Below are 27,794 nucleotides of genomic sequence, written 5' to 3'. Positions count from 1 at the left end.
CCTGCCCTACTCCAAGAAGCTGCCTCTGTCCGGACCTGCCGCCTGGGCCGAGCTTCACCTAGTGGGAGAGACTCACCCTGCGGCTATATGTTAGTCCGAGTCTCTCATTGCCTCCCCTTCTTGAATCCTGGGTTCTGGAGTGACGGAGATGCAGTCACCCTCTAGTCCGCCATCTTGGATCTGCCTGATTTCTAATTTCATTCCATTATGATCTAATAGAATATAAGGAAGTATCTCTATTTTTTTTTGTATTTTCTATGAGTTGTTTTGTGACATAACATATGGTCTATTTTAGAGAAGGATCCATGTGCTGCTAAGAAAATGTATTCACTCATAGGTGGATGGAATATTCTACATGTCTGTTAAGTCTAAATTATTGATTGTGTTATTGAGTTCTATGGCTTCTTTGTTCAATTTTTGTTTGGAAGATCTGTCCAATTGTGAGAGAGGTGTGTTAAAGTCACCTAGTATTATTGTGTTGTGGTCTATTTAGTTCCTGGAATTGTGAAGAATTTGTTTAATGTACAAGGATGCACCATTTTGAGGCATAAATATTTATGATTATTATGTCTTGCTGATTTATGCTTCCCTTAAGCAGTATAAAATATCCTTCTTTATCCCTTTTGACTAACTTTGACTTGACGTTCACTTTATCTGATATGAGGATGAAAACCCCTGCTTTTTATACTGAGTCTGTGCATGTGGTGTTTTCTCCCATCCTTTCACCTTTAGTCTGTAGGTATCATTTTCTGAGATAAATCTCTTGGAGGCAGCATTTTGTTGGATCTTTCTTTTTAATCCAATCTGCCAGTCTGTGTATTTTGATTGATCGGTTTAGGTCATTAACATTCAAGGTTATTATTGAGATTTGACTTGTATTCCTGGTCATTTTGGCTTATTTTTGGTTTTTAGCTTGACCTGGTTTCTACTTTAATTGGCTATTTCTTTAGAATAATTTCTCCATTTACTGACATATTTTTGTTTTTCATTTCTTCCTCGTGAAATATTTTGCTGAGAATGTTCTATAGGGCAGGCTTTCTGTAAATTCTTTTAGCTTTTTTTGTAAATTCTTTTAGCTTTTGTTTATCATGGAAGAATTTTATTTTGTCTTCAAATCTGAAGGTTTGTTTGGTGGACAGAAGATTCTTGGTTGGCATCCATTTTCTTTCAGAACTTGAAATATGTTGTTCCAAGCCCTTCTAGCTTTTAGGGTCTGGATTGAGAAATCTGCTGATACCTATGTTGGTTTTTGCCTTTTATGTAATCTGATAATTCTCTCTTGCAGCCTTTAAAATTCTATCTTTATTTTGTACTTTAGGAATTTTCATTATAATGTGCCTTGGTGTGGATCAATTATAATTTTGTACATTTGGTGCCCTGTAAGCCTCTTGTATTTGATTTTCCATTTCTTCAGATTTGGAATATTTTCTGTTATTATTTCATTGCAGAGATTATTCATTCATTTGATTTGTATCTCTGTGCCTTCCTTAATCCCAATAATTCTTAAATTTGGTCTTTTCATGATAGCCCATAATTCTGGAAGTTCTGTCTATGATTTCTTACCATGTTTCTCCTCTGTCAACTTTGTTTTCAAGAATAAATATTTTGTCTTCAATGTCTGAGGTTCTGTCTTCCAAGTGATCTAGCTTGTTGATTATGCTTTCTGTTGAGTTTTTAATTTGGTTTATTGTTTCCTTCATTTCAAGGATTTCAGGGGTTTTGTTTCAGAATTTCTCTTTACTGAAATGATTTTTTGCTTCCTGCATTTGCTCTTTGGACTTTATTAGTGTGATCTTTCATTGCCTGCATTTGTTCTGTTATCGCATTGTTTCTGAGATCATTTGAATTTTATACATTCTGAATCCCCTTCTGACATTTCTTCTGCCATGATATCATTGGATTCTATTTATATACTATCTAGGTTTGTTTGGGACACTTTCTTCCCTTGTTTTCTCATGTTGTTCATGTATCTTCCCCTCTAGCAGTGTGAATCCAAGGCATGGCAGTTTTGCCCCTATAGACTTATAGTGTCCCTGTAGGTTTCTAATACCTCACCTTGAAGTGAGAGATCAATATGAGCAGCACACAATACAAACAATATGCATTCTTAACCCAAAGAGTCCCTATTAAGATATTAACCATGTTGTCTTAATAAACAGAGGTGATGAGTTCAATTATTGTTTATGGCATAACCAATAGGTTTGCAATAAGGACCACAATTTCTAATGGTAGACAAAGAAGATGGGGAGGGGTGTAGAATATAACACTAATTAGATAAGAAGTGAGTCTATAGAGGTACTATGTGGTAGTAATAGTGAAAGCAGAATTAAAAGAAATTAGTTGCTAGCCTGAGAAAAGGGAGAAAGAGTCTCCAAGGAAACAGATAGATAAGAGGAAAGTAGAAAGAATAATAAAAATATTAATAAAAGAAAGTAAAAGTAGGAATGATAGGTATACTAGGAATAATCATAATAAGGTTAATAATAAAAAATTCTACAATAAGACTATTCTGTAGTGTTCAAACCTCCTAGTCTTCAGTAGCCTGATGCCTGAGAGGAACTTCATAATACAGTGTCCCAAGAAGGGTGCTGCCCCACTAGGAATGGTGGTCTCCAAGTCAGGAATAAACCATGTTAGCAGGCAGTGGCGAACCCATGTGCTTATAGATGGTCAGCTGCAGCACAGACTGCAGAATGGGGCAGGTGTCAGTGCTGGGCTCCATGGCCATAGAATTCCTTCTAATTCTTTCTTCAATGAAAAGTGTTGCATACTCAAACTGAGTGTGCTCATATGTCCAATTAAAATGTAGATGCATTTCCTGTGCTAAATATACTTTAATGTGTTTTTGACTCAGTAAATATTTTGCTGAAAGTCAGTAAATTTTGGAATGCCCTAATGATTTAAATGAAGCAAGTGAATCAGTGTTTCACTCTTAGATAAAGTGACAGAATTGAAACTTATCACATCAAGTATCATATTTACCTCTAAAAATTTGGTCCTCCAGTGTTTAAAATGTTGAATGCTGTACAACATCAAGTACATTTCACAAAAGAGATTTAAATACATTTTATTGTGTTCATAGACTTTCTGAGGAATGCAAAATGGGCTACTTAAGCACTGATGTAAGATGTTTTAGACATATCCGCTTAAGTGAGTTTGTTATCAGGGAACACTTTTCCTATTTCATCCATCTTGATTTACCCCACCAGTAGCCAGATAAAAAGAGAAACTCAGTTTCATCTGGAGTGTATTAGAAAGTATTTCTTCTGGAAATTATGGTGCAAAAGATATAATGTTATAACTTCTGATTCTCATGATTTCACAAGTAGAAACATGGTGATGTCTAAAGGGTGATGATTAAATCTATATGCATCTAATTATTGCCATTATTTTTACCAGAGTGGCTCTGAGCAACATCCAGAGGTGTGTGCTTCCTATATATCTGGTGAGTTTCATCCAAAAGTAAAGAAGGGAATAAATAGACATGTGTTATATATGAACCATATATGATTAAAAATACTTTAAAGTGAATGTGCCTTAAATAATGAGCAATAGTATGTTGTAATTATTTAAGGAAGGTACCTATCAATTATCATAAGAAAATAGGAGGCATAACTATTAGGTTTCAGCCACAGGTTAAATTGGTGGTATTGCTAAAGGAACTGAATTTTGAGTTGCATTTGATATATGCTTCCATCACAGGAAAGTTGGAAATAAGGAAAAGGAGAGAAGAGGGAATGAACATTGAGAATCTTAATGAGAACAAGGAGTTGAAAAAGGAAAAAAAAGTAGTGGAACTTAGTGGAGTGTTGAAAATTCAAGCCATGTATGAGAAAGGAAAAGAACAGAGTTTTTAAACTGTGGGAAGAATTTTTGGTTCAAGTTCCAAAGATGAGTGAAGGAGAGAGTCAAACTTTCTCACACTTGGAAATGAATTGAGGAGAGAAGACCTGATCCCAAAAGAGCTAAGTTCATTTACCATAAATGATTAGGAATATATACAATTTAATGATAGACAACATGTTCCTACTACCTAGGACAAAAATATAGGGCAGAAACAGCAAACGGAGTAATAGGAGTATGAATTGTTATGGGGCATTCCCCAAAAAGATTTCTAACATTCTCTTTGGAAAGATTACATATACTTCAACATTTTATTTGAGGGGACAGCCGCAGGAGAAATTCAGAGCTACATTCAAATTAACCTACACAAATTGAAAACTGACAAAGTTCACACTAGAAATCTGAAACTGTGAGAAATCATCCCTTCAAAATGATATTCAAAAGCTCATTCTGACTCAGCAGGTCTTTGAATTACATGTCCATTAAATTCTAAGATGATTTCAAATATACTGTTCACAGACAACATGTTTTGGAGTCAGGGAATGGATGTCCTTTTGGGAAATAAAAAGGAAATGATATCAGTTTCTACAGTTCAGGACACAAGCAGATCAAGTGCAAGCATAAATCTTTCATTCTGAGAATATTTTCTTGGGAATTGGGAAGGACTCAAAAGACAAAGATTGTTGGGGGCTATGCCATGCAGACTATGCCAAGATGGCACCTGGCAGACAGCCAGAAGTTGTTTTGATCACATCAGCGGTGAGGAAGTCGGTTAACATAGACACAATCAGGTTATTTATCATTGGCCGTATTCAAGTGAGTCCACACACACAATGCATGCATATGTGTTCCCAAGTGCTCCTGCTCATGCCTGCTCATTTTGATCTTTGCCATGATTGGGCAGCTGGCTCCTTGCCTGATATTTGCTAAACTGGCGTGGCCCTACCCTCTGCCTCCTGGAGGGAATATAAGCGGGCAGTAGGCAGAAGGCAAAAAGCAGCAGCAGCAGCAGGCAAAAAGCAGAAGGCAGATGGCAGATTGCAGAGTAGAGGACTAAGAATACACCTCTAGGTTGCAGATCACAGGTTGCAGTACACGGGATGCACCACTAAGAAGTACCTCTAATAGACAGCACCTTTAGCACGCACCTGTAGCACCTTTAGTTCGCAGGATGCAGGATGCACCTCTAAGAAGCAGCAGCAGAACGCTAAGAAAAAATAGATCTCTGAAAGCGTAGCAAGTCTCTTTTCCTGTAAGCAAAGTCTTTCTTCCTCTCAAAGCCTCTCTTCCTCTAAAATCAAGCAAGCTTCTCTTCCTCTATAAGCTAGAGAATAGGCAAGCAAGCAAGGAAGCAGCTCAGGAATAGAAGTAGTTTATTTCCAGTCCACCTCCGATAAATACCCAGGAGATTGTTGCTGCAGGCGGTAACAAATATCCACAGGGTTGTTGCTACGGGCAGCAACAAAAGATGAAGAAATTATATAGCTAAGATCAGTTTTCTAAGTTGGCAGGCAAGAAAAAGTGGAGCTAATTCAAACAAAGAATGTAAAATTGAAAGAATCAAGTTCCCAACTCTAAAGGTAAAGAGAAAGGAAAATGATGGAGGACTGAAGCAGTTTAGGAAAAATGAGGAAATGGAGATAATGCTATTCAACTCTATTCAGTTTATTCAGTTTATCTGTGAAACTTTTCCTGGTCCAGAGATGATTAAAACCAGAAGGGACTGGAAGAAGCAGCTACAAATTTCTCCCTTTGATATCTAGTAGGCACCACCATATGTAAGGTGTCAATATGAGTCATTCAGATGAGCAACCTAGAATTTTTGAAGCATTGATTTTTAAAGGCAGCTAATATTTTGTTAGTATTTTAAATATTCTCAATAATATTATTGTATTTGTCTATTAGTGCACTGCAGTGAAACCATGTTCATAGGTGTGTCAGGAAGACATAGTTTACTAGAAAAATTCTGATATATAGGTGGAAAACAGTGTGGTCAACTAGCCCTCTGATGAAAATACTTGAAAAGCTGCCAAGTTATGTCACACTAGATACATTATTCTAAGCAGAATGCTTTATGTAGTTTATCCCTCAAATAACAACACTGTTACTCATAGTGTATATAAAAATTTCTTTGAAACTCAATTTATTGATATCTGATAATTCTGCAAGCTGTTTTCTTGTACATTTTCTTATAGATATGAACACACTATTTTCACACAAGAGAGGAAAAAGGAACTTGATGTTGGATAAAACAGAGAATATAAGAAAAGAAGATGCACCACTTTTTCACTTGGGTATAAACAAACACAAACATGCATATGCATATTTGTTGTTATCCTAAACACATACATCTGAGCTAATTAGTTCAGAAAACTCTCTTTGATGAGCAAATAAATGTACCTTCCCCTGGAATCTTATCACAATTTGGACTTATTGATTGTAAGGGAAATGGGGGACACAATATGTACTTAAATTTAAATGGATTAAATGATTCTGAAGGATTCAATTGAGATATGTGCTGCCACATTTTAATTTTAATTCAGCTTTGACATTGAATTTATAAGGAAACTTCTTTCCTCCTCTGAATACAGATGAGTATGCTCTCCAGCATTCTGCATTTTGACATTGGTATACTTACCAATGTGTTTGTATTAATAGTCATTGCAAAAATCCTTTTGCCAATCGAAACTTAACTGCCTATTTAATCAGATCAATATTCCTCTAGATTTTACCATATACTCAATTAAGGGGAGAGACATGTAGTGTCTCCCCAAGTGTTATTCAGAAGTATTGGACTAGTAAAATTACTCCTGAATGATGTCAATATGTACTGGGTTCAGAGGGGAACACATGTACTTGCATGTACTTGAGAGGCTGAGGCAGGCTTCTGTCAGGTTTCCAGCCACCAAGAAATTTATCGACAACTTTTCTCCAAATTTAATGACATGGGTTTAAATTTTCTATGAATCTTTCCTAATGCAAATTCTGCCTCACTCTGTATCTTGCTCCCCTTCTCTGCTTGAGCCATCCTCTGAAAGTTCTCCTTCCCAATTCATATACCATCAGATAAACCCATTCCATTTAAAAACTTTTCTATATACAGCCTTTCCTACTCTTTGCATTTCCTGCTTCTGGCTGATAATCTCACTTTTGAAGTCTCCATTCATCTTAATCTAGAAAATACTTCATTCCTGGCATTTTTTGTCTACTCTAGCTCTTATCACAAACTCAAATATGAAGGGAAATAAGTAAAATTGTTGACAGCGATATGAAGTAAAATTTGTCCCATCAAGCCCAGGAACTGATAGAGTAGAAAGAAAAAGGAATGTTTACAGGTTCCATCTTTATTACCCAGTATGATAACTGGAAGTATCTGAGATATCCCTATTGAAACCACAAGCAGGTTCTGACAGGAATAAGAGGCTTAATCATGAAAGTTTCACAAGAAAGTAACTTGTAAATATTTAAGATAAAGAAAATCAAAGAAATGTATAAAAAAAAGCAAAAGGAGTTCATTGATAAAGATATAAATGTGATTACTTTTTGGGAACACTAAAGATGGGGTTAAATGGATTTTTAAAATTTAATATTTGAAGGAAGAGATAGTAAACTGTGTTATGTTTCATGTTTCACTGGAAATTGAGTATTTTTTCCCTCCAGAATCTTCTTTCACCTTGAGTGGATCAACCTGTGAGTTATAGGTCTTGTACATGGTGACACATAGTGTCTTTCAGTGGTGTTCTAAAGTATTGGATCAGTAGAACTATACCCCTATATGTACTGGGCTCAGAGGGGCACACCTGTAATTGCAGGTCCTTGAGAGGCAGACGTAAGCCCTCTCAAGGTGTAAGTCAGGTTGCCAGCAAACCAGGAAATTAACAGACATTCTGTCCCAAATATGAAGACATGGGGTTTGAAATAATTCCTATAGTGCTTGACAGGACACACATGTTCCTGCATAAAATATAAACGCCCACACACCAGCAATTAAATATTTCAAATAATGGCTATATTCACCTAAACTCGTGCTTAATTTAAAATTATCATTTTAAATTTTATTTAAAATAAAATTTTAGAATTATAGTTACTGTTCCTTTTTATTTGGATAAATTTTCTTTAACATTAATATTATAAGGTAGTTTAAGTAAATCTGTGCATGTTTCAGGAGGGTCACACTTGGACACTTTAACAGTGGAAGTGGAGGAGAGACACCATGGAACTGGATTTAGTCAGCAACAGGTATGCATACATGTCATTTTGAATTCCAGATATCTTCCTTCTTTTGTTTCCAGGAGGTAAATTAGGGCAAATGACATAATCTAATACACTTTGGCCATCCAACATCACATTTTCATATTTAATTGTACAACATTTAAGTGGTCATGAATCTGAAAATAGTTTTAGAAATCAAAGTGGATTAAAGATAAACTTTATTCAAGAAATTGGACCAATACTTTAGAACTCTGTTTTGTTTTGAACTGTGTAACATCCTTAAATAGTGAGAGATAAATAAGAGACTGACAAGTAATCAATTGACACTAGGAACATACATAAAAGTAATGACCAATGAATACATTCATGTAAAATCATCTTCATTTCCAAAGGATCACCACTGAATTTCACATTATCTGCCATCCATGCCATGGTTAAAAAATCATATTCCAAGATTTCCAGAGTCTTGATTAAAGAAGAGAAAAATGCAAAACAGACATATCTTCTTGTTAATAGAACCAAAACCATTCAGAATACATACTTTACTGATAATTTATGAAAAATATCAGGTTTATGTTCTTTCCCTTTAAGAATGCAAAAGAATTACTAAGCTTATTTAACTTACCTCTTTACACAATGTTAGACTAAAGTACTTTGATGCAATTGTTGGGATGTTATGAAATATTGGAGGTGTCATTTTGCCTCCTGGTTCTCATGTTGTATGTGTCAACAAGTGGAGGATTTGCATGCCTTTGAATGGATTTCTCTTCCACAGCTACACATGGATTCTTTTAATATGCAGGTTTGTCATGGGGATGGGTCTGATGTACTGTTTATATCTGAGCATCATGTCTGAAAATGAGCATGATACACATGCTAGTTTCATTCAGTATCTCTGCAAGGAGAAAGAATACACTTGAAGAATGATCACAGCTTACAGAAAAATATTTACCACGTGTAAATAAAATGTATTAAATGATCTCAAGAACACCACAAAATAAGGGACTGAGTGGGTAAGCTCAGCTTCATCAAGACTGCATATGCTTGTGTCTCCTGTGCACTTTTGTTGCACATAATTTAATGTTCTTATTTCCAATTCCAATAATTTCACATATATGAGAATGGTGATGCCCAAAGAGTGATGATGAAATCTGTATGCAAGTAATTATCACTATTATTGCTTTCCAGAGTGACTCTGAGCAACATGCAGAGGTGTGTGCTTTTTGTGGACATGCATAAGGTAAGAACCGCATAGGATCCAAAGTACGCTGCAGCGAATATAAGAAAAATATGGGCACTAGTATATAGTAAATGCTCAAAGGGTGTATCTTTTACCTAGCTATTGAACAAAAGGGAAGGTAAGGAGTGGCATAACATATTAGGTTTTAGCCACAGGTTTAATTGTGGGTATTGCTAAAGAAGAGAATGGTGAATTTCCTTTAAGGTATGCTTTTATCTCAGGTAAATTGGAAATAAGAAAAGGAGAGAAAAAAGAGGGTAGGAAGACTGAGAACTGTAGTAAGTACACAGAGTCATAAAGGAAAAAGAATCAGTGGTTCTCAGGAGAGGTTGGGAAATTCAAGCCCCACATGAGAAAGGAAAGGAGCAGTTTTTTCACACTGTTGGAAGAACTTGAGTTTCATGTTCTCAAGATGAATGAAAGTGAACATAGTTGTGTCCCAAACTTGGTGAGTTTTTCAGTTTGAAAATGGATTGAGGCATGAAGACCTGATCCACAAAGCTAAGTTCATTGGCCAACAATGAGTGGGAATATATAATAATGATTGCAACATGGTGCCGCTCTCTACGACAAAAAAAAATATATATGGTAGAAATAGCAACTGGAAAATTAGAAAGACATATGAGTAGTCAAGCGGAATCCCTTAAATCCACAGGTATCTAAAATTCACTTTGGAAAGATTACAGATCCTTCAAAGTTTAATTTGAGGGAACCTCCAAGGAAGGAATCTAGAGCTACATTCTCAATAACATAGATGAATTGGAAGCTGACAAATTTCATACTGCAACTGTGAACTGGAATCATCTCTGGAGACCGTGTTCCAAAGCTTCTGACCCAGCAGGTACTGGCTTCAACATGTCCATTACATTCTAAGTGATTCCATTGATCTTGGTCTACAGAAAACACCATTTGTTGCCAGAGAATGGATGTCCTTTTGGGAAATACACAAGAATATCTCCTGGTTCCTACAGTTCAGGACACAAACACATCAAGTGCAAGCATAAATCTGATTTTTATTCTGAGCAGGTCTCTTGAGAACTGAGAGTGACTCCGAAGATCAGATGGCAAAAGTATATGACTAAGATATATTTGTCAGTTTGGCAGGCAAGGAGGACTGGCAAAAAATCATACGAAGAATGAAAGATGCAAAGACACAAGCTCCCACCTCAGATTTTCCTTTGGAAATCCTGAAGGGGAGGGGAAATGAGAGAGGAACCAGGAATTATGATGAAATGGAGAAAATGTTCCTCAGCTCTTTTCACTTTGTCTGCTTTCAAATGCAAATTTGTTGCAGAGATGATTGTTACCCATGGGGACTGCAAGAATCAGGGCAACCCACCACTCCCAATTTGTCCCCTCCTTATATAGTAGGCACCACAATGTGTGAAGATTCCATATGTGTCATTGAGGTGAGCAAACTTGGATTTTTGAAGCATTTGTTGTTTAAAAGAAGGCTAATTTTCCTTTGGTACTATTCTTACAATCACTATTAATTGTTTTGTTTCCATCGGTACTTTATTGGTGTGCTGTTGGAAAACCGGGTCTTTGGCATGCCAGAATAACAGGATATTAGTGAGATATCTTTGGAACTCAAGAAAGCAAATGTTGTGATCACCTGAGAGACTTGAACAAATACATGAAATACCACTCCAGATTTATTTTTAACCAGAAGCCAAGAAGCAGGTTATTCCTAAAACACCATCACAGTTACTCTTAGTGAATTTACCATTTACTATGAAATATAAGCGTTTATTGATATCTGATAATTCTGCAGGCTTTCAGAACACTTTTTTTGGACTGCTTTTCTGAACTCTTTATGCATTATCAAACTGTTTTTTCACAGATATGGAACCACACACTTCACATAAAAGAGCAACAAGATACTTGATGGTGGTGAAATGAGGGGACACAGGAAAAGGAGATGCATCTGTTGCCAGCATGGGTATGAACAAACACAAACAACCAAATGTGTATTAGCAGTTATTCTAAACACATATCTAAGCTGAGTAGCTCAGAAAACTGTCTCAGATGAATAAACAAGTGAACTTTCCCCTGGAATCTCATCACAACTTTGGACTTAGCAATTATAAGGCAAATGACAAACAGGAAATGTATTTATCATAAAATAGATTAAATGACTCTGAGAAGATTCCCTCAAGATGCCAGCTGCCACATTTTCATACTCCTTTGACATTGATATTTTCCAGGTCCCTCTTTCCTCCTCTGAATACAGATCACTCTTCTCTCCAGCATTCTCTATCTTGTCATTGGTATATATGCTAATATCTTTGTGTTAATGGTCATTGCAGGCTGTTTTTTAACCATTGGATACTTCACTGCAAATTTTTCAAAACATCTCTGCCTGATTGATTCAGAACATTTGAGTCTTGTGACTTTTTTCAACACATATATAATTTATTTATTGCTTTCCTATAAATTGTATCTCTTATTTAGTGAAGAACTATCTAACCAGAAATTTTCTAAATTTATAAATCGAGAATATCCTTGCATAGAGCAATGAAATGTTTGCTCATATTTCTTTGATGTGTTTTGTTTATCTTCTCAATGGTGAACAATGAGGGAGATCCTCTTGCATGCTAATCAGTTGTTCTCCCACTGAGCCTCTTCCACAGATCTAATTCTCATGTGTGCTGTTAATATGCTAGTTGCACAAAAGTGCTCACCAAGATCCTAAATGAGTTTTCTCAACATAAAAATATATTGCCCTAGAAGATACTAGATGTTAAATGAAAGCAACATTCACAATTGTTCCATTTTTTTTAACATGATAAAGTGGAAACTTTGAGATATGATCAGAAGCAGCATCTCACATTCCTGTAGCCCAGATTCTTTTTTTGTTCTTTAATTAGACTATTCTATACTGGTCACTGAAAGTTTTCTATTCTCTGTATTTTGGAAACATTCCCTCCAATCAATCTAGCATCTACTTCATAGATTACTGATTTCTTCTCATTATTTGTCACCATTCATTCATATGGTCTTGATATCTACCTGCTGGTGGTTTTTAGGACGATCCTGGTCTCATGATTTTACTGCATATAGTACTATCAGGTATGTTTAGAACATGAAAGTTTCTGCACCTTCACTTCTATAGGTAATTTCATAATGAAAATTCGGCCTCATTTGTATTTTTATCCCTCTCTCTCTGCCTGCAACATCCTCTCTCAATTCTCCTTGCCATTCCCTATATGAATGGACTCTGTCCATTTTAACCCTGTCTCTGTGCAACCTTTCATGGTTTCAGCATTCCTTGTCACTAGCTGACCACCTCACTATTGAAGTATCCATACATGTCAGTATCTAGAAAAAAGTGCATCTCTGTCTCCTTGCATCGCCACTGGCTCTTCGTACAAATAAATTATGAGTAGAGATACTTAGTGTCTCTCAAGTGCTTTTCTGAATTATTGTTTCAGTAAAATTACTTCTCAGTGATATCAGTATGTCCTTGGTCCAGAGGGACACACCTGTAATTTTAGCTCCCTTAGGGCTGAGACAGTCTCCTCTGAGATTTCCAGCCAACTAGGGAATTTACAGACACTCTCTTTACAAATACAAATGAGTAGTTTTTGAAAGAATAGCTACCAAACTTGCAAAGGAATCACATGTCTCTGGGTAAATACACAACAATAAAAAAATTCAAACATTAGAGGTATTCACCTAAAACTTACCTTAATTTAAATCTTTCACTAAAATTTTTCTATGCTCTATATTTCTGGAGACATTATCTTCAACCAGTAATGCATCAACATCGTAGATCATTGATGCCTTTTCATTATTCATCTCCATTCAAGCACATGGCCCAATGTCCACCTGCTTGTAGCATTGAGGTTGATCCTGCTCTTCATGCATATGTTGCACCATCAGCTCTCATTGGAACTTGGATGTCCAAGTATCTTACACTTCCTATGAATCTTTCTTAATACAAATTGTGCCTCACTCTGCATCTTGTTCATTCTCTCCCTGCACCATCCTCTGGAAGTTATTTTTCCAATCCCTATATCATCAGATAAAAACACTGCATTTAAAAACTTTCTGTGCACAGGCTTTCATTCTCTCAGCATTTCCTATCTCTGGCTGATAACCTCATTTCTGAAAGCTCCATTCATCTCCATCTAGAACAGAATCATCCCTGGCACCATTTACCTTCTCTACTCTTTCCACAAACTCAAATATGAGGGTAAAGAAATAAAACTCTTGAGAGAAACATAATGTAAAAGTGATCCCCTCAAGTCCAGAAAATGATGGACTAGACAGAAAAAGGAAAGTTTACTGGTCCTATGTTTATCATCCAGTATGGAAACTTAAAAATGTCTGAGGTAACCCTAGGGAAAATACAAGCAAATTATACCCAGAATGATGGACAGAATCATGGAAGATTCACAAGACTGATTACTTGTAGAAAAAAAGACAATCAAAGGAATGTAAGAATAAACAACATGGATTTCATTTATAATGGCGTAAATGTGATCATTTATTTGGGATACCAAATGTGATGTCCAAGATTTTTAAAGTTTAATGTTTGAATAAGAAATAGTAAACGGTGTGGTGTTTCTTTGTTCCCTTGAAATTAAATTTTTTTTGAGAAATTTTCTTTCACCTTGAGCAGATTGACTTGTGAGTTATTATAGGTCTGTACATGGTGACACCTAGTGTCTGCCAATGGTGTTCTGAAGCATTGGGTCAGTAATGCTGCACCTCAATGATGTCGATATGTACTGGATTCAGAGGGGTATACGTGTAAATTGTGGGTGCTTGAGAGGCAGAGACAAACCTGTTAGGTTGCCAGCAAACCATGGAATTTAAAGATCCTCTGTCTCCAAATATGAAGATATGAGGTTGAAATAATTTCTTTTGTTATTGCCAAGGATACACATTCAGTACATAAAATACACAGACCCACACGCATACACTAATAAAATATTTCAAATAATAGATATATTATCCTAAAGTTGTGATTAATTTATTTTATTTTTATTGTAAACAAATGGGATATGTTGTTTCTGTTTGTACATGGAGTAACAGCATACCATTTGCATATTCATACATTTACATAGGATAATGATGTTTGATTCATTCTGTTATTTATTCCTTCCCCCAACCCCTTCCACCCCTTTTCTCTCTATACAGTACCTCCTTCCTCCATTCTTGCCCCCCTCCCACCCCCCATTATGTGTCATCATCCGCTTATCAGCGAGATCATTCATCCTTTGTTTTTTTGAGATTGGCTTATCTCACTTAGCATGATATTATTCAATTTCATCCATTTGCCTGCAAATGCCATAATTTTATTATTCTGAGTAATATTCCATTGTGTATATACATGACAGTTTCTTTATCCACTCATCAATTGAAGGACATCTAGGTTGGATCCACAATAGGGCTTTTGTGAATTGAGCAGCTATGAACATTGATGTGGCTGTATCTCTGTAGTATGCTGATTTTAAGTCCTTTGGGTATAGGCCGAGGAGTGGGATAGCTGGGTCAAATGGTAGGTCCATTCCAAGTTTTCTAAGGAATCTCCACACTGCTTTCCAGAGTGGCTGGAAATTTTCAGCTCCACCAGCAATGTATGAGTGTACCTTTTTCCCCACATCCTCTCCAACACCTATTGTTGCTTGTATTCTTGATAATTGCCATTCTAATTGGGGTGAGATGGAATCTTAGTATAGTTTTGATTTGCATTTCTCTTATTACTAAAGATGGTGAACACTTTTTCATAAATCTGTTGATTGCTTGTAGATCTTCTTTGAAGTGTCTGTTCATATCCTTAGTCCATTTGTTGATTGGGTTATTTGTATTCTTGGTATAGAGTTTTTTGAGTTCTTTATATATTCTGGAAATTAGTGCTCTATCTGAAGTATGAGTGGCAAAGATTTTCTCCCACTCTGTAGGCTCTCTCTTCACATTGCTGATAGTTTCCTTTGCTGAGAGAAAGCTATTTAGTTTGAATCTATCCCAGTTATTGATTCTTGTTTTTATTTCTTGTGCTATGGGAGTCCTGTTAAGGAAGTCTGATCCTAAGCCAACGAGTTGAAGATTTGGACCTACTTTTTCTTCTAAAAGATGCAGAGTCTCTGGTCTGATTTCAAGGTCCTTGATCCATTCTGAGTTGAGTTTTGTGCAGGGTGAGAGATAGGGGTTTAGTTTCTTTCTGTTGCATATGGATTTCCAGTTTTCCCAGCAGCACTTGTTGAAAAGGCTATATTTTCTCCACTGCATATTTTTGGCCCCTTTGTCTAGTATGAGAAAATCGTATTTATTTGGGTTTGTGTCCGTGTCTGTACCATTGATATACTTGTCTATTTTGGTGCCAATACCATGCCGTTTTTGTTACTATTGCTTTGTAGTATAGTTGAAGGTCTGGTATTGCAATACCCCTGTTTCATTCTTCCTGCTAAGGATTGCTTTAGCTATTCTGGGTTTCTTATTCTTCCAGATGAATTTCATGACTGCTTGCTCTATTTCTGTGAGGTACATCATTGGGATTTTAATTGGAATTGCATTGAATCTGTATAGCACTTTTTGTAGTATGGCCATTTTGAGAATATTAATTCTGCTTATCCAAGAACATGGGAGATCTTTCCATCTTCTAAGGTCTTCCTTAATTTCTTTCTTCAATGTTTTCTAATTTTCATTCTAGAGATCTTTTCCTTTTTGGTTAGATTGATTTTTTTTTTTTTGAGGCTATTGCAAATGGAGTTTTTTTCCTCATTTCCATTTCAGATGTTTCATCACTTGTGATAAAAATGCTTTAGATTTATGCATGTTGATTTTATATCCTGTTATTTGCTGAATTCATCAATCAGGTCAAGAAGTTTCCTAGAGGAGTTTTTTGGATCCTCTAAATAATCATGGCATCAGCAAATAGTGACAGTTTAAGTTCCTCTTTTCCAATTCATATCCCTTTAATTTCTTAAGTCTGTCTAATTGCTCTAGCTAGAGATTCAAGGACAATGTTGAATAGAAGTGTTGAAAGAGGACATCCCTGTCTTGTTCCCATTTTTAAAGGGAATGGTTTCAGTTTTTCTCCATTAAGAATGATGTTGGCCATGGGCTTAGCATAAATAGCCTTTACAATGTTCAGGTATGTTCCTACTATCCCTATTTTTTCTAGTGTTTTGAGCATGAAGGGGTGCTGTATTTTGTCGCTTTTTCTGCGTCAGTTGAAATAACCATGTGATTCTTATCCTTAAGTCTATTGACATGATGGATTATGTTTATTGATTTATGGATGTTAAACCATCCTTGCATTTCAGGGATGAACCCCACTTGATCGTGGTACACGATTTTCTTAATGTTTTTGGATATGGTTTGCCAATATTTTGTTAAGGATCTTTGCATCTATATTCATCAAAGATATTGGTCTAAAATTTTCTTTCCTTGATGTGCCTTTTCCTGGTTTGGGTATGAGGGTGATATTAGCTTCATAGAATGAGTTTGGTAGGGTACCTTCCTTTTCTATTTCCTGGAATACCTTGAGAAGTATTGGAATGAGTTCTTCTTTGAAGGTCTTGTAGAACTCAGCTGTGAATCCGTCTGGTACTGGGACTTTTTGGATGGTAGGTTTTTAATGACTTCTTCTATTTCATTGCTTGACATTGGTCTGTTTAAATTGTGTATGTCCTCCTGGTTCATTTTGGGAGGAGCATATGTCTCTACAAATATGTCAATGTCTTCGGTAGTTTCTATTTTGTTGGACTACAGATTTTCAAAGTAGCTACTCATTATGTTATGTATCTCAGTGGTGTTTGTCATGATATATCCTTTTTCATCACAAATTTTAGTAATTTGAATTTTCTCTCTCCTCCTTGTTAGTGTGGCTAAGGGTTCGTCTATTTTGTTTACTTTTTTAAAGAACCAACTTTTTATTTTGTCAATTTTTTGAATTGCTTCTTTTGTTTCAATTTCATTGATTTCAGCTCTGATTTTAATTATTTCCTATCTTCTACTACTTTTGCTGTTATTCTGTTCTTCTTTTTCTAGGGCTTTGAGCTGTAATGTTAGGTCATTTAGTTGTTGACGTTTCATTCTTTTCTGGAATGTGCTCCATGCAATGAATTTTCCTCTTATTACTGCTTTCATAGTTTCCCAGAGATTTTGATATGTTGTTTCTTCATTCTCATTGACATCTAAGATTTTTTAATCTCCTCCCTGATGTCCTGATGTTTTCTGTTATCCATGTTTCATTCAATAGAATATTATTTAGGCTCCAGGTGTTGGAGTAATTTCTGTTTTTTATTTTGTCATGGATTTCTACTCAGTCCATTATGATCTGATAGAACACAAGGCAGGATCTCTATTCTTTTGCATTTCCTAAGGGCTGCTTTGTGGCATAACATATGGTCTATTTTCGAGAAGGTTCCATGTGCTCCTGAGAAGAAAGTGAATCCACTCATTGATGGATGGAATATTCTATATATGTCTATTAAATCTAGGTTATTGATTGTGGTATTGAGTTCTGCGATTTCTTTGATTGGTTTTTGTTTGGAAGATCTATCTAGTGGTGATAGAGGTGCATTAAAGTCACCCAGAATTATTGGGTTGTGGTCTATGTGATTCCTGAAGATGAGAAAGATTTGTTTGATGTACAGGGATGCACCATTGTTGGGGGCATAAATATTTACTATCATTTTTCTTCTTGATTTATGGTTCTCTTAAGCAGTATGAAATGTCCTTCTTTATCCATTCTAACTAACTTTGGCTTGAAGTCCACTTTATCTGATATAAGGATGGAAACCCCCACATTTTTAGTGAGTTCATGTCCGTGGTAGGTTTTTCCCATCCTTTCACATTTAGTCTGTGGATGTCTTTTTCTATGAGATGAGTCTCTTGCAGGCACATATTGTTGGGTCTTTTTTTAAAATCCATTCTATCAATCTGTGTCTTTTGATTGATGAGTTTAGGCCATTAACGTTCAGGGTTATTATTGAGAGATGATTTGTATTCCCAGTCATTTGGGCTTATTTTTGGTTTTTAATTTGGTTTGGTGTCTACTTTGAGTGGTTTTTCTCTAAGATAGTTCCCTCCTTTGCTGACCTCCACTGTTGTTTTTAATTTCCTCCTCATGGAATATTTGGTTGAGAACACTCTGTAGTGCAGGCTTCCTATTTGTAAATTCTTTTAACTTTTGTTTATCATGGATGGATTTTATTTCATCTCAAATCTGAAGATGTATTTTGCTGGGTATAGGATTCTCGGTTGGCAACCGTGTTTTTTCAGAGCTTGAAATATATTGTTCCAAGTCCTTCTAGCTTTGAGTCTGGGTTGAGAAGTTTGCTGCTATCCGTATTGGTTTCCCCCTATATGTAATCTGATGCTTTTCTCTCACGGCCTTCAACATACTATCTTTATCTTGAATGTTAGGCATTTTCATTATAATGTGCCTTGATGTGGATCTGTTGTGATTTTGTGCATTTGGTGTTCTGTAAGCCTCTTGTATTTGATTTTCCATTTCATTCTTCAGGTTTGGGAAATTTTCTGATATTATTTCATTGAATAGGTTGTTCATTCCTTTGGTTTGTATCTCTGTGCCTTCCTCAATCCCATTAATTTTTACATTTGGTCTTTTAATGATGTCCCATAGTTCTTGGAGATTCTGTTCATGATTTCTTACCATCTTCTCTGTTTGGGCAACTTTATTTTCAAGATTAAGTATTTTGTCTTCATTGTCTGAGGTTCTGTCTTCCAAGTAGTCTAGTCTTTTGGTGATGCTTTCCAATGAGTTTTTTATTTGGTTTATTCTTTCCTTCATTTCAAGAATTTCCATTTGTTTTTTTTTTTTTTTTTTTAGAATCTCTATCTCTTTGCTGAAATGACCATTTGCTTCCTGATGTTGCTCTTTCAGTTTATTTTTATTATCATTCATTGCCTGCATTTGCTCTCTTATCTCATCCTTTGCTTGGCGAATCATCTTAATCATGTATAATCTGAAGTCCTTTTCTGATATTTCTTCTAACATACTGTCATTGGATTCTATGAATATAGAATCTAGGTTTGTTTGGATCATTTTCTTCCCTTGTTTTTTCCTATTGTTCATGTATCTTCCCCTCTAGCAGTGCAGATCTGGGATATTTGCAGATTTCCCCCTATAGGCTTATAGTGGCCCTATAGGTTTCCAAAACCCTTTCTTTAAGGGGAGATCAATATTATCATTGCCCAATTCAGATACTTATACAATCCTAGACCAAATAGCCCCTATGAGAATAATAACAATATTGCCATAATAAACAGAATGTATTCAAATATTATCTTTAGTGAAACAAACAGATTTGCAATAAGGTCTGCAGTTTCTAATGGAGGACAAAGAGGATGCAGAGGCATGTAGAATGAAGCTGTTAATGGGATAAGAAAAGAATATACAGAAGTTCTAGAAAATAGAAAGGGTGAGAGTGTAATCAAAAGAAATTGGATGTTAGCATGCAAAAAAGGGAGAAAGAGATTCCTAGGGAACAGGTAAATAAACGGAAATGAAAGCAAGATAATTAAAGAAATAAAAACAAAATTTTTCAATAAGGAGAAAAAAAGAAAATCTACAGTGTAACAGTCATATTGTAATGAAATTTCCCAGTCTTAGTAGCCTGATGTATGAGAGGTACCTGACAATGAGCTTCAAGCCTCCAGCAGGTGTCTCAGGATGGGATTTGACCCACCTAAAGATCGGAGCTATGACTTCCAGGATTATCTGAGATGGCCACTCTGGCTTCCAAATGTGTTGGCAAATGGGGAGCTGCCACTCAGGGTGTGGACGTGGTCAGCTTGAGGTCCTGGAGGCGTGGTGCGGTTGGTCAGGCAGGGTTCTTGGAGGTCAGGTGTGTTTGGTATGGTTGCGGGATCCTGGAGGCCGGGTGCAGTTGGTCTGGGGTCCCTGGTATAATGCTCAGGCAGTTGGTCTGGGGGTCCTGGCAGCAGGGAGCAGTCAGTCGATGTGAGGGCCCCAGAGGCTGGGAGTGATTGGTGGGGCTGAGGGATCCTGGAGATGGGGCTCAATCTGTCCGGCCAGGGGTCCTACAGGACCTGGCTGTTTTGTCAAAATGGCGGCAGCCATGCATAATCAAACCTGTAGGTACTGTAACAGTGAAATTGCAGGCAACAGCAGGCAGCTGGTGCTCTACTGGCAGTGGGTGATCAGTTTGCTGACTGTTGTCGGATGATGAGGAGGTGAACCTCGTGCGTTGGGTGATGGACAGGTGAGAACAAGACCTCATCTGCTCTTGGAGTGGCCTTTGCTCAACAGGAACTAAAGCAGAAGACCAGTTGGCAAAAACAGCTCAAACCCATTATATCCAAGGCCACTTGAGGGTGCCTTGTGGAAAAGGCTTAATTTATTTTTTATTTTAATTTTTTTTCATATTTACAGACTGCATTTTGATTCAGTGTACATAAATGGGGTGCATTTCTACGGTTATACATGATGGAGATTCACACCATTCATGTAATCATACATGTACATAGGGTAATGATGTCTGTCTCATTCTACCATCTTTCATATGCCCACCCCCTCCCACCTCTCATTTACCTCTATATAATCCAATATTCCTCCATTCATCCCTTACCCCCCAACCCCATTATGTAACATCATCCACTTATCATGGAAAACATTTGGACTTTTGCTTTTGGGGATTGGCTAGTTTCACTTTCTATGATTAGCTTAGTTTACAGCTATTATTTGAAAAATAATATTTTAGGATTATATCTACTATTCCCTTTTATTTGGATAAATTGTCATTCACACTATATTTTTAGTTATTTTAAGTACATCTTTGCATTTTTCAGCAGAGTCACTGTTGGACATGTCATCAAAGGGAAGAGAAGGAGATACTTTATTGAGAGAAATAGAGCCCAAATCAAGTAAATGTACATGAAGCACACTGAATCTTTAGAGTAGAAAAGAAATTTGTCAAAATTTTGGATAAAAACATTTCAGGTAAGGAATGGGGTGTTCACAATAAAGGTGTAAAAATTATTACTCATTTTGGAAACCATTAATGATGAAAAGGAATTGCTTAAAAGTTATTTTTTTGGGGTAGAAAATAGTGAACAGTATGAATTTCTGCTTTTATGTATTTTTAAATTTTGTGTATGAGAATGTTCCATTTATATTGGCTAGGATTTTGGATGAATCTTTGAGGCATTTCTTTGCATTGAACCTGGTGACATCCTCTTTCCCCAACAACTGGATTTTTAAAGTTTTGGGTAATCAAAAGTATTACCTAAAGAAGGTAAGATTTACTGTGCACAATGGAGCACATCCACAAGACTTCAAGCTGAACAAGAGAAGGGGTCTTATACCCTCTCTGATCTGTAGAACATAGTACACACGTTTTAGGCACTCTACATTTTTTTCAGCATATGAATAATGCTTGTAAAAATATATAGTCAATCGTATATGTAAATTACTCACATATCCTTTTTGTTTCCTTCCTGATATAGATTCTATGATCCAATTGAGACAACTGAATGCAGATTCTTCATTTCACATAACAAAACTTAAAAATATTCACTGCTCACAGTGTTCACTACATGTAGAAAAAATGGCAAAACTGGAAAGTGAGCTTTGCAAACTTACAAAGGAGTATTGTGAAAAAAAAAATAGTGATATCAAAGGTTACACAGGAAAATGTAGTTTTAAAAGAAGAACTCCAAAATTTGAGGTATGTGTAAGCTAGAACTCTTTCATTTATACTACTGGTCCGTGGGGGAATATTTGTAACATTTGTAACTGCTGACTCATTTCTTTGCAAGAAATAAAACATTTTAATCATGTGAAAAATAAAATTCTAATGAATAAGATAACACACTGTTAGTCATCATTACTTCTAAAACTTAAATGAATATTCTTGCCAATCACAGTTTAATGGGTGTACAGACTCCTATCTTATAGGAATTTATTTATTTATATAATTTTTTGAGACACTAAGTTGCTTAGGGCCTTGATAAGTTGCTAAGAATAACTTTCAATTTGAGATACTCTTGCCTCAGCTTCCCTAGTTGCTGAAATTAGAGACCTGTGCCACCACACCTGACTAGAAATCTATTTATATAACAATTAGAAATTTGGATTTTTTAAATTTATACTTTTGCTTTTTATAATACAATGTTTCAAGGAATGCCATTTAGAAAAATTATTTCTCTATTTTACTCTGAATATATTTTCAGTGTGGAATTACTTGATTATAGAAATTTTTTAAAAGATATTTGATCAAGATTTCTAAATTGCTCTCAAGAAAGCTTATGTTAATTTAAATTTATCTCAAAGATAATGAAATGGGCATTTTTCACTGCCCAGAAACATGTTTTTAAACATTTATAGTTTGTATTCTGATGTTTGGGATCAAACCCAAGGGTTAGTTTAGCTAAGTAGATATGGGAGTGCTGAGCTAGGCCCTCAGCTAGTTTTAAAAATTAAATGGAAAGTGATTACTGATTATTTTATTCAAATTCACTCTAGTTTAAAAATAAAATTTCTTCTTTATTGAAAAATTCATACTGTTAATTATTGGTTTGAATATTAAGTTTGGTCTTGTCCCAAAGGGGATTTTGAGTTGTTTATAAAATACATACTGCTCAACAAGGTAAGTCAAAAGTGCTACCATAAAATAAACAAAAAAAGTTGAATAAAGTTACTTTTATCTGGAAAAGAAAATTTAAAGATAAACATTTTGTTATAGATGGGCCTTAGAAAAAGAAAAGATTGTTATTTGAACAAAATAAGGACCAATTAAAAGAAAATGAATATAATAAAGAAGTGAAAAAGAAACTTGAAATATCTGTTACAAAATCTGATGCAGAATTAAGTACTACAAGAAATAAGTTTAATCAGGTAAATGAGCTTTCAGTAAAGTTTTGAATTTTTTATTTTATTTCAATGAACTTATTTATAATATTTATTTAACATACTCTATGCAGCCATGTTTCACTTCATGATGGAGATATGATCTGAGAAATATGCTGTTTGGCAATTTCACCAGCATGAAATCTCCATGTGTGTACTTCCACAAAATTCAGACATCTCCCACAGTGCCAGGCATTATGAACTTCCAGTATCTCCACTGTATATACAGTGCATTTTTCCCACAGCCTTGGAATGTGGGTGTGAGATTATTATTTAGGTTTAAAACAAAATGTTATCTCACCCTATAATTAAGTGATGACATTTGTGGCAAAATTAATTATTACACATTTTGTTATCTAGTAGATGTTCAGCATTTGTTTCCTGAATGAAAATGTTAGGTTTAATCACTGACATAAATATCAATTTGAGGCTTTTTATGTGAAGATACAGAGTAAATAGATTTGAAACTAGTTAAATATTTAATTATTACCTCATGTACATATATAACTGCATGACTGATTTGATCCTAGAATGTAATCAGAAAAAAAATTAGGGTTTACATTCTATTTATGTATGATCTATCAAAACGTATAAAGGTATTCTACTGTCAGGCATGGCAGATTAGAACAAATAAAATTTTTTTAAAACTTCTTTTTCACAATTTCATCTCTGCCTGTATTTATGAAACATTTTTACTACTTGAGAATTTGTTTTCCTGTCATTTATGCAGTTGGAATTTGAGTAATTAATGTGTAATAAAGATTTATGTGTTTTAATAATCTACTTGTTTTCAATGGTTATTTATTTTGAACATATCATTCTTAATTAAAGTTTTTGACTTTCTATCCACTGCTGGGATGAGGCCAAAACCTTCTAAAAAGAATCTCTAGATTTCATCAGAACAGGTCTTTGAGAACAGATTGCCAGAATTTACAGGATGGGAAACCAGAAAATCATCTTTGCAAACAGAAACCTATAGACATTGCAAAAACTGAAATGATTTCTGAATTATTTTCCTCTGTCATTCCCAAGTGTGTGTGTGTGTGTGTGTGTGCGTGTGTGTGTGTGTTTAAAAATTAACTATTTGTATCATGGAGAATTATAGAGTATTTAAAACCCATATATGAATTATAACCGTAAGTTGCATATTTGGGGAGTGCGGGTGGCATTTTTGTCCCATTGGATTAACTAATGTTTTTAATTCAACTCCATTTATCTGCAGAAGTCCAGTCTTGGCTTTCACAGTGGCCTCGTTCAGAGAAAAGACATTTAATATATTTCATAATTGATGATTTTTCAAGGATTTCAAAACCCTTGGTTCTAACAACAGATCTTCTAGTTTGAGGAGGTGAAATCGCTTCCTTGATGTGTTAATGTAGTGGTGTGCTTATTATTCCCATTGTTAAGTAACAAGAAACATTGTGGCCAGCACAGACCCTGGATTTGAATATCATTTTCTTACTTTTGAGGAAAAGAAACCCTTTGCAACAAGGAATCTCCTGTTTTATATACAGAACACTTTTGGAAATCATGATGCACCATAAAATGTAATCTACTGGTACTTGTTCCTAATAAGTTGGTCAGTTTATTTTCATATTTCACACTTACATTTCAAACTTCACTAAGAAGAAATAGATTATAATGAGCAGAAACAGGAATTTTTTGCAGTAGAGCTTTATATATTTTACCTTATTTACCATTAGTATTTTGCAGCACAAGTCTTCTCTGGTGTTTACACATTCACAGGATAGAAATAACTGGTTTGGTGGGTGAGCACTAGAAGCAGAGGTGGAAGACCTAGAGACAATCTCACAACTTGCCTATATTTTTTGCCTCACCCTACTTCCCAGAATTGTGCTCATTGATGAACATGGATATGCTTAGTGTTCTTCCTAGTTTTATCACATATTAATGTGTGCAATTCTCATAACTACAAAATTTTAAAACAGAATATGCATAGAATATTTTCAGGGAAAGAAACTTAAGAAAATTCTGTGTGACCAAGTACATGTAGAGCTAAGGCTCTTACTATGGACTGGTCATATGCATAAGATGTCAGTGAACAAACTTTTCTTTTACATCCAAACTTAGTAATCACTTATTTTATGACTTGTATCTAATGTGCTTTAGAACTTTTTTCAATTTTGAGATCCTTTAAATTGTAACTTCCTTTTACTCTTATAGATCCATTTTCTTGAATTAACTTTTTGAACTCTTGGGAATGAATACTTTTATATGCTCTGAAGTTTAAACCCAATATTTCTCCAGTGGGATACCTATTTATTGCAACACTTTCATTGTATAAATATACAGGTTGTTGTCTAATTTCACAGGAAATCTTGTTATGTTATTTTGTTATATGGTAACTAAATGTATCCTTGATTTTATTAGGTTTCTACTAGTGATATGACAGAGAACAAGCTATGGCATGAATATAATGGGATGAAGAATAGCTCCATGATGAGACTGGAAAGAGAAATAAATATTAAAATAAAATATCAGAACCAGAAAAGGAAATACCTTGATACTACTGGAACTTTAAGAGAAAAGAGCAATGACCCTCAAAGGATACACAAACTGAATGAGGAAACACTTACAAAAATAACATTCCAGCATAATGAACAGTTTGATATTCAAAAAGTGGAAAATCCAATGCAGAATTTTACACTGGAGAGTGAGAAAAAAATGCAGAAAAAATGGAAACAGAAGTCAAATCATACCCTGCCACACTGGCTGCTGCCCCATATCATTGTGTTGAAAGTCAAACACCAAAAATATATCTAGAATTTGCTTTCCAAGAGCAAGAAATAGGGGCTTTACTTCACAGGAAAAGAAGAATTTTGATGTATTAACTTAAAAGATAGCAGTGATATTCCTTCCCAACAAGATTTGAAGTCTGAAATAAACAGTGACCTCGAAAATGAGATTGATCAGAAAAGAGATACCCTCAGAGTAAGGACTTTGATTTCAGAACAAGAAAAAAGACTCCTAAAACAAAGTGCCAAATGAAGGGGATGGAACACAAGTGTCAAAATGAACAAAGGGAAATGACTGAATACATCAGAGAGCAGAAATCTTATAGAAAGGAGAGATTATCTAAAATCCAAAGTAAAATTACACTGCTTCAGCAGCAATTGCATGACCTTCATAAGAGATGAAAATCAAAACAATGCAGTGATTAATTTCCAAAATGAATTTCATGAAATTATAAAATGATTTCAAGCTCAGATTGAAAGACAAAAGCTCTTGCTAAAAGTAGAGATATGTAATTATTCAATGAAAATAATCACTTTAAGGAAAAATGTCAATGTGAAAATAAAAACAAAGTGTCAAGCAAGTAAGCTGTTTCAAGTATCTTTGAAGGAATACTCAGTGATATTTGGTTATGGTTAAATGCATGTAGATGAAAATAAAAATTCATATAAATGTTTTCTGTCTCAACACAGAAACATAACCTGGTTTCCCCTCAATACAACATAGACCCAATTTCCCACACAAATAAATGATCTGTGTTTGAAGTAAGAAGCCTTCCAATTTTTCTGCTCTGATTCTTATACATCATGTACATATTTCAAAAGTAACACTCTGCCTCATAAATGTGTACAGTTACATGCCAATTAAACACAAACTTAGTGCTACATAGAACTGATTTTAAAATTTAATAAGGAAAAATATCAAAAACCTTGGACCTAATAGATGCTTCATTTTGAGTATAGAATTGTGAAGTTTTAAGAGGTTGAATTACAGATTTTTAGTAGCCATATGTGCTGACCTTAGTAATATATTCTCAGCAATATCTATTTTTGGTGCTGGTAATTGAATCCAAAGATTTGCACATGGTAAGCACGTGCTCAACTACTGGAATATACACCATCTCCATGAATTCCTGTTGCCATATTTCAAAATCATGATATAACAGATACATATAAATGCTTATACCCACTTTCACTTAAAATTTCTTTACAGATTTCCCACTGAACTGAAATGCAGATGCTGTGTTTTATAATAGATTTCCTTCACTAAAATTTTATATATTTCTAGTTGGTAATTTTAATTATATTCATGTCAATTTGATTTAAATGAGAAAATAACGGTCCAAAATAGCTGTTGACCTCTCAACTATTCAAAAGGATCTACTTGTTATTATCATAAATTGGGACAAATGTAATGAATTGCAGCAACACCACAATTTATTCAATCTAGTTCATTGCATCTGTCCATGATAACTTGCTCATACTTTTCTTCAAAACTCAATTACTATTATGAAAAGGATATAAACTTCTAGCACAAAGATAGTTGTCCTCATCTATATTCATGAATTTGGCAGTGAATTCCTATTTCCAGACTAATGAGAGTGGCAGGATTTATGTACAGCAGAAACAGTGTGAGGATGGGTGGTTGTTTTTTTGTTTTTTATAAATGCATGTTATTCAGGGAAAAAAATGAAATACTAATTGTGCAATTCTCAAAGAATCAAAAACCCTATGAGAGTGTTATACTAGCAGACTCCTGATGGAGAAACAGCAGAGCCAAATTTCATATGGTCTTCTGTGTACAAGTTCTGCCCCAAGTCAGCCTTGGAATACATAAAATTGGGCACCCAACAAAAGTTTTATTAAAAGAAAATCTAGTAAACCCTACCTCAAA

The 27,794-nt window shown here is 35.1% G+C and overlaps 1 long non-coding RNA gene across 4 annotated transcripts; it reads left to right on the top strand.

Annotated features, from left to right (window-relative positions):
- On the top strand, window positions 1-27,414 carry LOC306652688. 4 transcript variants are annotated; one of them, XR_013761510.1, is made up of 8 exons: window positions 1-3,445; window positions 6,039-6,137; window positions 7,504-7,533; window positions 8,009-8,082; window positions 9,244-9,295; window positions 11,139-11,237; window positions 21,746-21,966; window positions 25,539-27,410. It is a non-coding gene; the product is annotated as an uncharacterized lncRNA (long non-coding RNA). The 4 variants fall into 4 exon arrangements; XR_013761511.1 differs by lacking the exon at window positions 7,504-7,533 and having other exon boundaries at window positions 7-3,445; window positions 25,539-27,408; XR_013761509.1 differs by lacking the exons at window positions 1-3,445; window positions 6,039-6,137; window positions 7,504-7,533 and adding an exon at window positions 22,984-23,135 and having other exon boundaries at window positions 7,545-8,082; window positions 25,539-27,414.
- The last annotated feature ends 380 nt before the right edge of the window (window positions 27,415-27,794 follow it).

The sequence above is a fragment of the Sciurus vulgaris genome, assembly GCF_902686455.1.
Source record: "Sciurus vulgaris genome assembly, contig: HiC_scaffold_442_arrow_ctg1, whole genome shotgun sequence".
NCBI lineage: Eukaryota > Metazoa > Chordata > Mammalia > Rodentia > Sciuridae > Sciurus > Sciurus vulgaris.
This window is presented reverse-complemented; position numbering and strand designations above follow the sequence as displayed.